At 40.3% G+C, this 13,257-nt stretch overlaps 1 long non-coding RNA gene across 1 annotated transcript; it reads right to left on the minus strand.

The window, feature by feature from the left end:
• Positions 1 to 246: 246 nt before the first annotated feature.
• On the minus strand, positions 247 to 12,988 carry LOC148645073 (uncharacterized). Its single transcript, XR_015928369.1, has 3 exons — positions 7,710 to 12,988; positions 1,509 to 3,371; positions 247 to 1,365 (listed from the first exon to the last, which is right to left on the minus strand). It is a non-coding gene; the product is annotated as an uncharacterized LOC148645073 (long non-coding RNA).
• Positions 12,989 to 13,257: the final 269 nt, after the last annotated feature.

Consider the following 13,257-nt stretch of genomic DNA (forward strand, 5'->3'; position numbering starts at 1 on the left):
TAAAAAAATAATCAACAGAAGAGGTTAAAAAGAATATTAGAAGAATGGTGAAAAGAAATATTGGAATGAGTAACTACCCTAAACTAGGAAAACTGCAAATGTACCATGAATCCAAAAAATGTGGCACACCTGAATCAAGTAACTGCAGACCAGTCATATTCCTATTACATGCAAGGTTAGGGAAACAACAATTAGCACTAAATTAGAAGATCATCTGTATGACAATGACTTTATGGGGTAGTCAAAAATTAGGTCTTGTTTATTACAGTTCTTTAAGCAATATGCAGTACATAATTACATAATTAATGGATAGAAAGAGAGCATATGGCATAGCATATTTAGATTTCAGAAAATTATTGATGATGTTTCTCGCACAATATTATTTCTTAAATTGTAGGTAGCAGGCATTCAAGCTAATGTATGCACAGTAAGTGGATTAAGAATGTGTTAATGAGCACGTAACAGAAAGAACAGATAAGGGTTGAATGCTTAGATTGGTGTAATTAGTGCTGTATGTCAGGGATTTGGATTAGCATTACTGTTCTTTTTTAATTTATATCAATGATATAGATTCTGGATTAGTCACTGAACTAGTCAGGTTTGTAGATAATACCAAATTAAGAGGATTTCTTAACACTGAAGAAAGTCAAAAACATGTAGATCAAATTCAGAACCGGGATAACATCTGGCCGATATAATTTAATGTAGACAGGTTCAGGGTGTTGCTTGCAGATACCAAAAATTAAAATATAAAATGTCAAATGCTGAGTTTGAATAGTGTACTTATGACACTATTATGAATATTATGAATTTGGTGTTTACTGTCGTCACATCATTCACATGATCTATCTAGGCTCTTTGGCGAAGCAACAAAAAGACAAACAAAATGTTAGGTACATAGTTAAAATAAAAATTTAAATAAAATAACACTATGTTAAAACTGTACAATGGACTAGTAAGACTTTATTTAGAATTTTGTGTAAAATTACAGAACACTAAATCACAAAGAATGTAATGCTGCTCTGGAATCAGTCTAATCAGATAGTGTCTCAGGCTGAAAAGAATGCCCTACATTGTCAGGCTAACAGAACTGAATTTATAAGTCTTGAAAAGAGACTATTAAGGGATCTGATCCAACTATTCTAAATTCTCAGGGTCAATGCAATGGACTTCAATTTCAAGACTGAAACATGAACCCGAGGACACAAATGAAAACTACAGGGAAATGCATTTGTGAGTGAAGAACTACCCATGTTGACAGCTGAAAGAGGCTCTTAAACTTGCTACTAAAAATCAAATGAGCAAGGTGGGCTGATTGGTCCCCTCCTTTGTGAACATTCTAATGTGTTGCCAACTGCATGCCATCTGGAAAACAAATACATTATTTCTATTACAATACAGATACAATATTACATATAATATACTCTTTCAGAATTTCATTTCAACAATGATCAAAACAGTGCTCCAGTGCTGTAAAAAACAATAAAATTAAGTCTTAACCCACTTACCTTTCACAAATTGATGTCACCGTTTGCAGAATGTTTCTTCCACTGGCAGTCCTGAATGGGTTTTGGAAATGATCTTTGCAGCTGTCATGCCCGCTCCCTACCACATTCTCACACGGAAGCGCACTCGCACTAATTACATTCCAGCCCTGAGCACTTCTGCCAAACGACACTGCTCCTGCCAATCAGCCAACCACTACACTCCATCAATCAGCGGACCTTCTTCTTCGCACAATACTTAAACCCTCCAGAACGCTCTACTCTTTGCCTGGTATTGGTTGTTCTTCAGAGCTCCTACCTTGCTTTTGTTTTTGGAAGCTACTCTCTTCTTGTTATGAACCTTGGAGCTTCCCCTTTGAGTATGTCTACTGTTTTGCCCTTCTCTGGATAGGAAGCCTTCTTGTCAACCTACACCTTTCAAATCACAGATCTTGCTTTTTGACTATATCTCTGCCTAACCCTTCTTCTTGCCAACCTGTAGTTGTGAACCACAGAACTTGACTTGGCTCCTGACTCCCATCTAGCCCTCATTCCTTTAGGAAACTACCTCCTCATCTCTAAACCCCCTAAGGTACCGCATAGGGTTCATCTTCCTGTTTGCTTAGGGGGTCAATCGTGACAGCAGCCAATCAGTTTCAATCTGGAGTTGCACCTGTATTTATAATCAGTTGGAAGTGATGCTGGGATTCACAAATGTAATTGTAAGTTGGTTTGAAATGGAATAAATTACTCTAGTTATTCTAAATAATGGAGAGGATCACAAGCTTTGTGCATCCTGTACACATCTGGTTAAGAGAATCTTGGCCATCTAGAATGCTGTAATAAACATTTTGACCTCTGTGTGGCACTCATTTCAGGTATTACTGATGGGACTCCTTCCGTTTGAGGTCATCTGAATGTTGGTCTGCTGTTGGTAATTTCTTATTTTGTCATGTACAAAGCTATGCGGGTGGTATTTTTATTTCTGATGGTGAAGAGGAGATACAGGAATGCTGTATCAAAGGGGGTAGAGGTGTGACAGGATAACTATTAATTTAACTTTCCATTGCAGAAAGGCCCAAAATTACTAAAAGTGTAAACTTATCTGTCATAGTTTCATTTAAGAAGAACACAGCAGGAACTGAAAACTGCAAGAGCAGGTACTTCAATAAACTGGGAAGTGTGCTGTCATGTTACAGCCTTCACCTTGGTTTCAACATTAGAATTACTGTCAAGGTTGATAAATGGGCAGCCTTTTTCTCGTTCTTGTGCACAAGCTGTAACAAGATTGTCCAATGTGTATCCCTTAAGAAGGCATGAATTTCTTTTCTGCAACCCATGGCTTTATGTAATATTGTAATTAAATGTCTTTAATTGTATTTGGCTGATGCATGAAGCATTTTTAAGCATCTTTTGGGCTTCTCTACAATGTGTTTTCTTCACACTCTAGAATCATGGTACATTTATGCATAAATCTATCTTTATTAAATTTATTTTTATATAGTGCCTTTCACAACAAGGTTGCCCCAAGGCGCTTAACAATGCAAATGGCCATACATGTTGTGAATACTGAAAATACCAGAAGACAACTGAGGGGAGGAACCAAAAACTCCTTAGTAAGGAGGAAAAAAAAAACTCTAATGGTCCAAAGTCAACTGGCTGCCCAACCCCTTTGGGCATGCTAACATTATACAATCAAAAAAAGGAATAAATGAATAAGGGGGATGAATTAATACATCCATCACGTTTTCTGTATGTCAGTACTCCATGCAGATCCCTGTAGACCAGAACAATCCTCCTAAATGATCGCTTTATTCACAATGTCCCTCTTGGATCCATGGCAGTGATGCAGTATCCAACTCAGATGGTGACCAGCCCGGGTGCCATCTGGACAGGTGGGGAGGAGAATATGATAGTTTATTTAGAACAGATGTATCTACCTGGTGGGCCAACATAGAGACACACAATAGCATGTACAGCAGCACCAGCACCCATGGTTGCAGCAGGCTATAATGTAAGGTGTGTGTAGGCTAGGCTGAAGTAATAGGTCTTCAGTCTGGATTTGAATACTGAGATTGACTCGGCATCCTGAATATGGGGTGGGAGACTGTTCCATAAGCTAGGGGCCCTGTAAATAAAGGCTTAACTAACTGTTTTTTAATTAATTCGTGGAATATGAAGAAGACCTGCATTCTATTATCTAAGTGGGCGACTTGAATGGTATACATTAATATGTTCCATTAGATAGACAGGTGCCTGACCTCTGAGAGCCTTATAAGTGAGTAGAAGGATTTTGAAGTCCGCCCTGTACCTGACAGTAAACACTGAAGAGAGCTAAGTATGGGGTTTGTGTGGTCGTACGTTCTGCTCCTAGTAACAATTCTAGCTGCTGCGTTGTGAATTTTCTGTAAGGTGTTGAAAGAGTGATGGGTGCTTCCTGATAGAAGGACATTGCAGTAGTCTAATCTGCTTTATACAAGAGCATGTTTTACTTATACAAGAGCAGTGTCTTGAGTGGAGAGACACTGCCTTAGTTTTGCAATATTTCTTAGCTGTAGGAAGCATGTTTTTGATACTGTATTAACATGAGAGTTAAATGAGAGCCTTGTGTCTAATATGACACCTAGGTTATATGCTGAGTCTTTGAGGCAAACTTTTAAATCTTCTGAGTTAAGTGCTGAAGTTATAGTAGCCCTATCAGGAACAAGTAATAGGTTTATTCCCTGCTGAAAAGACGAAAGAAAGCAACGTTTCAGCCATGGAGCCTTCTTCAGGTGTGTAAGAAGCTTGAAGAAGGCTGAAGAAGGCTTGTTTTCTTTCGTCTTTTCAGCAGGGAATAAACCTATTACTTGTTCCTTTGCAGCCTATGCATGCTGGCACAGCTACCCACCTGAACTACGTAGTCCAGCCAGTATTGTTCCTTCCAAACAACAGAACCTCAGAGTTGAGTAACAAAACGTTTTCATACATCCACGTTTTTTACCTCATTAATGCAATGAACTAAAGTGATAATAGACGAGTTGTCATTAGGTCATCAATGTATCGCTTGTAGGGGTCAGGAACATATCCAGTATAGGAAGCGAATCAGCGTTCTTCTATCCAGTCGACATTGATGACAGTGCCGCCACATCCTCTAACGACCAGCTTGAGCATTTTCTGCATCATTTCACCAACTTCCACACGTCCCTCAAATATACAGTTAACATATCTTCCACTACTATTCTGTTTCTAGACATCAACTTCTCCATTAACTACCCCCGACTCTCTACTTTGGTCTATTACAAACCTCCGGATTCACACAGCTCTCTCCTGTAAAGCTAATTTCACGCCAAAAACACTAAAAACTCTCTCCCTTTTTCACAGTTCCTTCGGCTACGACAATTATACAGTGACAACATCAATTTCCAGAACCAAGCCCTCAAAATGTACTCCTTTTTCATCAACAGAGGATACCCTAGCAGTGTTATTGACAGGGCCCTTGCTCGAGCCAAAAACACCATCAACCATCAACTCAATCAGGAACTCCCGCTGTAACAATTGCATTCCTTTGGTGCTTCCCTACCACCCCAACACACTTCCTATCCCCAGGACTATTAACGATAACTTTTCCATCGTACAGGATGATCCCTCCATTGGGGCCCTCTTTTCTAACTGCCCCATCATCTCATATCACTGACCACCTAATCTGCATAACCTTATCCACACCAGGCACTTTCCCTTGCAACAGAGGTCGCTGTTTCACCTGCAAGTACATATCTAACACAACACTCATTCAAGGCCCCTCAGGAAAATTCAGGATCAGCCAGAAGATGGCATCTTGTTCCTCTAGCAACCTTATTTACTGTATCTCTTGCAGTAAATGCCCAGCCATCTACATTGGAGAAATGGGAAGGAGACCGCTTCAGAGAACATGTTAGGGCTGTGAAGATTAAAGATCTCTCCAAGCCCATTGTTTCTCATTTCACCTCTGATGGCAATGATCGTGCTAATCTCTCCATCTGTGTTCTCAAAGATGGGTTTCTGAACTCATACAGTACATCAGAAACTCTACAGAAACTAAAATTATCCTGCAGCTAGGATCACACCTTCCCCCTTCTCTTAATGACAGACTACTTTTCTTCTAAATTCTCTCTATTCATTGTAGGTTTCATTTCACACCTCTCTTCACCTATCCTGATTTCACACCCCCTGATTGGCCTCTCTTTTGCCATCTTTCTGTCAGCTACTCCCGCCCCTCGTTCCTCCTCTCTACCAGCCTTTGTTCTCCCGCTACATTACCTTTGCTTACTGCTCTGTCTTTCTCACACATGAAGAAGGCTCCACCGACGAAACATTGTTTTCTTTCTTCTCTTTCTTCACCTATTACTTGTTCCTTTGCAGCCTATGCATGCTGGTGCAGCTACCCACCTGAGCTGTCCATATGTACTGTATGTTAAACTTGCCTAATATTACAAATTTGTCTAAATTAAAAACTAAATCAGAAAGCAGTTCACCAAATTAGGCAAGAAACAATGCATATTGTCCTGGGGGTCTGTACACTAAAAGAATGTATGTACAGATGCAGCCATTCAAAACAAGTGGGCGATACCGCATTATTTTGCGGTGCGCTTTACGCAGTCTACCGCGAGTTACCGTAAATTCTCCTATAGTACCGCAATTAAAATAATAGTATCCGGAATTTACGCAAGGTGGGAGCTAATAAAGCTCAACCTCTCATGTTTGAGCTGTCGCCATCAAAGTCTTTAATGAAGATATTACTAATAGTATTAATAATGAGTGACCTTGGACAAGCTGTAAACTCAACGTATTGCCCTGGTCCACATTCTTTTTTTCATTGACCATCTTTGTAAAAGTAACACCACAGCATTTCGCAATCACGCATTTGTTTCCAATCATGCAAAGTACAGTAATTTTTGAGAATCTCTGATTCACCATGCCTTTCACATGCTCATAAAAGAGATTGATTTAGGAACATAAACATATTACTGTATGCAAACTGAACTGTATACAGTATGTATATGTATATTTAATGTCTTTACTGTGCCCGTTTAAGTATTGAATATTTATATAGAATTTTACCACTGAAGGGAAATCTTAGTAGCTGAGCATAAAAAGAATAGGAGCATACTGTAACACGTGTGAAGGCCATAAACGATATTAATTTTGGAACATAAACATACAGTATATGGCTGGTCTCGGTACTTTAAAGAAAACATACACACCAGTATTCCATTTCTCCCTAAACATTTTAAGCATCGAAGTCTTTAACTAACGTGATACCGGAGTCAACAAGCATACTTTTAGAATTTGATTAAAAGGGAATATAATATGGAATCGCATATCTAAAGAAATTAATAACGATATAATTATATTCATGTACCGCAACACAAGAATTTCCCTGGCTCAGAGATTAAATTAAATTTCACTCGCACCAAACAAATTTATATTTCTAAATATCACAACATGATCGAATTTAAGTCATTTTAATAACAATGAATAGTCACCTATGCGTTACAATATAAACATTTATATTGATTTAAATCGCGTTTAAATCGCCTTTATTTAAAACCCATAAATAAAGCTGATACTGTTTAGACTTTTAATTATTTAAAACTGTATAACAGCAGCACAATGCACAATGCAACGTAAATCGCTATCTTTGTCTTCTGCGTAATAATGTTCACCTCTGTCCAGCAAATGAACAATAGTAATAATAAGGAACTTTATTGTATATGGCGCCTTTAAAGGTGGCTCCTCAAAGCGCTTTACAGGATAAAAACAATAACAACAATACTGTTAGGCTGGGCAAACAATTTTTTTTAAAGAAATACAAAATGAGATATTTGGGTGCAATTTTAAGAAGCATTGCTTCAAATATGTGAAAGTCATGAATTTTTAATTCAATTCTCAGAGACTCTCTGAAGATGGCTGCTAAGCCACCTCCACGCCCTGAGCAATGAGCTTTCTGTAAAAAGTATAGCCATTAAGTGAGGCTTTAACTAAAGAAATAGTGTCAGTGGGTCTAAACTAGGTTTGTGTTAGTAGGCACAGGTCAAAGTTGGTGTCAATCGCCATATCATTAACCAGAACTGATTTGTTGCCTAGTGAGCTGTAGTGTTATATAAAATGACAGAGTCCTGATGTTGGTGAAAGAAGAGTCATTTATTATGCTTGTTCAGTGTTGTGGAGAGGAGAAGGGACTTTTAATAAAAGAGGAGTCCTTACCTCCTTTGAGAGTGGAGCCTAACTTTTCCCCTCCACCGCCAGACGGAGTCCCCTAAGCTGGGAGTACCCTGCCCGCAGTGCCAAATTGTAGTGTCATTTAAAATGACAGAGTCCTGATGTTGGTGAAAGAAGAGTCATTGATTACGCTTGCAAGCGGGAGAGTAGCTTACCAAAGCCAGTCTCCCCGAAGGGTTATAAAATTAGTCTTTTTATACAGTGTAACAAAGTATTAGCACATACATCATATGCCTTGCTAACTGTCGACTTGGACCTTTCTGTTCTTATGCTGGTTTCACAGAAAAGACCTCCTTATATGGCACTTTGCCAGAACTTAGCATTCACAAAACAGGATGTTATAAGTTCCACATAGATGTTATGTGAAATCATGAACGGACAGCAGTTACTATGCATTTCCTGCTGACAGGCAAAGAATATGCAGCTTGACCTTTAGGAGATAAATTGTTTAAAGCATTTATTCTAGATTCTTCACTCCCTCCTTAGAACATATTGAATCGACACCAATAATGTTCTAAACAATGAGATTTTTGTCCTCATCATGATTATATTGAATTATAATAACAGAGTTAGTTACAGCTTTAAGACAGTGAATACATAAAATAAAAATGCTTAATAGCATTAGACCATGAAGATATGTTGTACCAGTGATCCTCCCCAGGCTCCAAACACAGACTGCTGCCACTTTCCCACTCCCCAATCATCGGGATTATTTTGTCCTACATCATGGATGTACTGTGCTAAGTCCGTGATATGTTCAGAATTGTCTGGAATATGAGTACTACATACAACTGCTTATCACCCTAATAGATGATGGCCTAAAACCTGTGATTATAGCGGAAAGCATACGGTTAGTTCCATTCTAATACATTTGAGTCACACTCAGACTAAAAGCAAAACTATTTACCCATGCCAATAAACCTAAATAATCACCTCTATTAAAGGGTATTACTCCTATGAGCATCTTGTATAGCAATACAAACCCAACATGAACTTTGATTATTATTTGTGGCTGATATGACAACACCAAGAAGGTATTGATTCCATATTCCCCATTAGAGTAACTCTCTTTATGCTTAACAGGCAGTGCCCCCCTTCAGGAAGCCCAACAGACACAGAAACAGTAACAACATAATTATTTCTCTTCACTCAGTCTCTGGTGCAGTGGCTCGGTGGCAGTGTGATGCGTAGATCCAGAGATCTCATCCTGTCATTTGGATGACAGAGTTGGTAGTCAGTAGCACTTGATATGGTCTCTCCTCAGCGGAGTTGCAACATCTGGCAGGGGATCTTCTTTACCCACACCCACTCGCCAGATACCAATGTCGCGTCTTCCCTCTACTGGAGGACCCCAAGCATCTAGCACCTATTCACCAGCCCCAATTAACAATCTACAATACTACAATAGAGAATTAGATAGCAAATTCAACTGTCCATAAGCCAAATTTGGCACTCCAGGTAGTTTCATTGGTTGGCCCGTGATGAAATCAAACAGGTTCTGTTTGATCCAGCCCAAAGGCTACACAGAACTGCAGGCAGGGCATCTACCCACGGTGTTCCTTCAGTCTGATGTTTTGTTGATACTTCAGAGTCTGTTCCTTCTTTCCACTGTTCCTGTAGACTGAGGGTGATGGGGGCAATGAAGGTCCCATCTCACCCCAAACAACACAGCCACAGCCTGACACACCGCCCCTGTGAAGTGTGTCCTTTTTTCATAATACAAGTGGCAGGGCAGTCCCCACTGAGGGCTTCAAGTATTTGGCAATCACAGAGGCAGTGGCCTCAACCCACTGGGAAAAAAGATCCACCATCATTATAAGAGCCCAGGTTTCCCTTTACATAACTGCAAGCTTCAATAGCCAATTTGCCAGGACATGTAAGGTCCCTTAGGAGCAGGCCTTTTGAGCTATAACACCTGTACCTTTGACAAGCATCACATTGAGATACCACATTGGTTGCTACTGCTCAAACCCGGTCCCCACCCCCACCCAGTTTTGGGAAAACCGGCACACCATTTGACTCACACCTGGGACTCCAACAGAATGCATTTGTCGGGCTACAAGGGACATTAAGCTGTGAGGGCATGCAGGGCATCTGGTGTGCTGGCAGCACCACATCCCATCATCATGCAGCAGCTCCACTTTCTTTTCTAACCATCTCCATTTCTCTGTTTTAGAGGCCTCAGCCTGAATATCCTGTGGCTGTCCCCTTTGCACCAACAGAGGTTTCACAGGGGTCTCAGACCTGCTCTCCCAGGGCTGCTCGCCTGGCAGTTGCATCTGCAAAGTTGTTCCCCCGAATTACTGGAAACATTTCTTTATTATGTCACTTACACTTACTGTAACCACAGCTACTTCAGTCAGCAGCTGCCAAGCTTCTAACAATTCAGAGACAAACCCAGCATTCTTAAGTGGAGTCCCTGCCATGGTGAAGAAATTCCTATTCCTCCACAGCCATCCAAAATTGTGGCATACACCACATGTAGATAGAATCTGTACAAACTGCTAGTTTTCCATTTAGCATATTTACAAGTTTCAATTAATTCTTTTCATTCGGTCTGCTGGTTCAACACCAGATTATTCACAGTTTATACAGCCAGGCAGGTAGACTGCACAACACATAAACAAGGCCCCTTGGCCACCGCATTGAGGGGTCCTGAATAATAACCCACCAGACGATGCCTACTGTACCTCCATGCTCCTGCGCCAGCACAGCAGTTCACTGTCACGACCTCTGCAGCCAGTGGGCACTCCTTCTCTGTCCTGTCTCTCATTTCCCGTTCTTTGCTGTCCTTCCGGTGTTTCTCTCTCTCTGGGGCTATATATTTCTGGGTCTTTCAGTCTGCCTTGGCTCAGCATTGATGTCCGGATGTCCTGAGACCCGCCTAGCACCAGGTCGCCCCACGTCTGCTACCTGAGGGCATAGGTTTCTATACGGCATTCCCTGAACAGCTGAGCCTGGGCTAACCCCCGTCTCGCCGGTACGCATAGGGTCTTTTTGCTCTCCTGACATTCCACAGTTCGTCCTTTCCAAAATTCGTGACACTCACATCCCATTTCTTTCACTTACATACAGATTACATACAGATGATCCGTCTGAGGGAACCCAGCCCAGGGCCAGTGCCTGCAAGAAAGCTTTGTTCAAATCATTAAAAATGGTTTCTGCTGGAGGGGGCAAGGCAATTTTGTCTTTAGACTGCACTACCCTCCTTAAGCCAATTCGTCACCAGGCGAACTCATTCTGAGAAGGAATTCACCCTGCCTTTATTATGTAGTTGCCTTTATTATATACCTTTTTTCTCATCAGGAGATCTAATACTTGGAGTAGCCCAGCCTTATGGATTCCTTCGCCACGTAAAACAATCACAATACCACAGAGCTTTATTGAGGTAGTTCACATAAATGATATCTTATACAGTAATTCCTTATAAATGCTGCAGGGCATCTGAACCCAATAGGTCTGGTGTGTCCCCCACCCACGTCTGTAGTTGAAACTGTACATCTTTTTCCAAGCTTATTGTGACAGCTTGTATCTCCTTTAAACACAACCCATGCCCCCCTACTCCTGTAGTCTCCTGCCACCCCTTAGAAATCTTTATATCACATCTTTTTGCTGTTTTAGTCAATAAACAGGACAACTGTGCTCCTGTGTCCCCCAGTAGGGTAACCTGGACACCATTTACTGTACACTGTAAGATTGCTGTACTGATTACACTGTATTGCTCTTTTATTTAAATCCAGAGATCAATTTAGGGAGGCAACAAAGGGGTTTCTTATCTTTTAAATCTATTATTTCACACAAGGCTCTTGTTTCAGCTTCTGACATGTTCTTTAACTGTGAAATCAATTCTATTTCTTACAATTTTCCCCGAAATGCCCTGTTCATTTTACAGTAACTGCACACCAACTTATTAGTAGTTTTATCTTGGGGTTTTATCCCCTTTTCCCCAAAGGGCTAGTCAACACACCCTCCATCTGGATATGCTCAATCAGGATATTTATCCCAGTCCTCATTATTTCCATGAAGGGGTCTTATATCTGGGTATAATTTTGATGTTGCACTATAATTGCGACAAACTGTTGGTTCCTTTTTCTCCTCCTTGGGAGTCTTTTTACCTCCCGTTTGCAGCGCTCACACTTTTGCATCCGTAATATCAGGAAAGCATAGTTGTACATTCTTGGCAACATCAGGCTTTAATCCACTCCAGTAAATTTGTTGTATTACTGTGGAAGTATCTTCATTCACTTCCTTTTCATTGGCTAACCCCGAGTATACTATCCATAAAGTTATAACCCTTTCTGTAAAATCTGAAACATCCTCAGTTTCCTTCTGCTGACATGCTGTTACTTTTCTCCCATCTGTTTTCGGTGGGTAATGCTCTTTAAAAAATCTCCACACTAATTCCCACCTTTCTCCCAGATTCTCTCTTAAGGCGTTCTATTTCTTCTTTTGCTTTTTGCTTTTTCTGCATATATAACTTTGTTTCATTTCAGTTCATTATTTGTTAAACTTCTGCCTTTGCACCTGATCCTATTTGACTGTTTCATCCTGGTTCTGTCCATGTTCCATCAGACAGACCATATTTCATTTTCAGCTTTTCTTCTACATCTTTTAACTTCTTTTTCTCCAATACCCAGTCTGAAACACCGGGGTTAAAGCTAGCTTGAAATTCAAAAACGATTTTTCGCCTGTAGCGTTTTTACAAAACCTCCTAGAGTTGCTTTGTGTATAAAGCACATTGTGAATGTTTTCTCAGCCTTCCCGTTGTCGTTTTTATGACATTTTTTTTTACCACGCACGAATATTCTTGTGTCCATATCCTTGCAAGGGAAACACAGAAAGCCTTTAAACCAAATGCATTTTAAAAAACACGACTTGAAAATTTTCACAACCCCTCCATAAACGTATCAGTGAGCTACTTATTCTTTTCTGACACTCAGGGTTTTGATTGATGCGCAATTACGCACCATCTGGAACACTGGGGGACCACTGTATACATACATACGTTCATAACGCGAGAAATACTGCTCAATAGAGTTTCATGCGAAAAACACGTATATGACCATAGGAAGCAGAAAAGCACAGTCTCCAATAACCCAGACTGTAAGCTGGGGAATAAAGCTTTGTTTTATTTCTGAAACCCTTTCTTTATTTCCTGTTTTCATTCAGCAGGAAAATTCCTATTCTTTACTCAACATTTTTTTAGAAACAGCACCCATGATGTTCAAATCATGATGTCCATGATTTTTTACACAGAAGACTGACAACTTCTCTTTTTCTCATGGTTTTATTGAATGTGGCACTATGCACTGGGATAGGGGGATGCTGTTCACGACCCAGTAGCATTTAAACCACAGCACCCACAGTGCTGCAAGTAAGTGTTTACACACTAAGCAGGTCCTCTGACCTTTCCAAGCCTTGTGAAACCTGTTTTATTTTTTTAAATGATTTTTTCAATATGGCACCATTAGAGAGACGGTACATGGGGATAGAGGGGTGCTATTCACGAGTCAATAGCTTTTCAAGCACAACA

The sequence above is a fragment of the Lepisosteus platostomus genome, chromosome 19 (assembly GCF_059453375.1).
Source record: "Lepisosteus platostomus isolate fLepPlt1 chromosome 19, fLepPlt1.hap1, whole genome shotgun sequence".
NCBI classification, from domain to species: domain Eukaryota; kingdom Metazoa; phylum Chordata; class Actinopteri; order Semionotiformes; family Lepisosteidae; genus Lepisosteus; species Lepisosteus platostomus.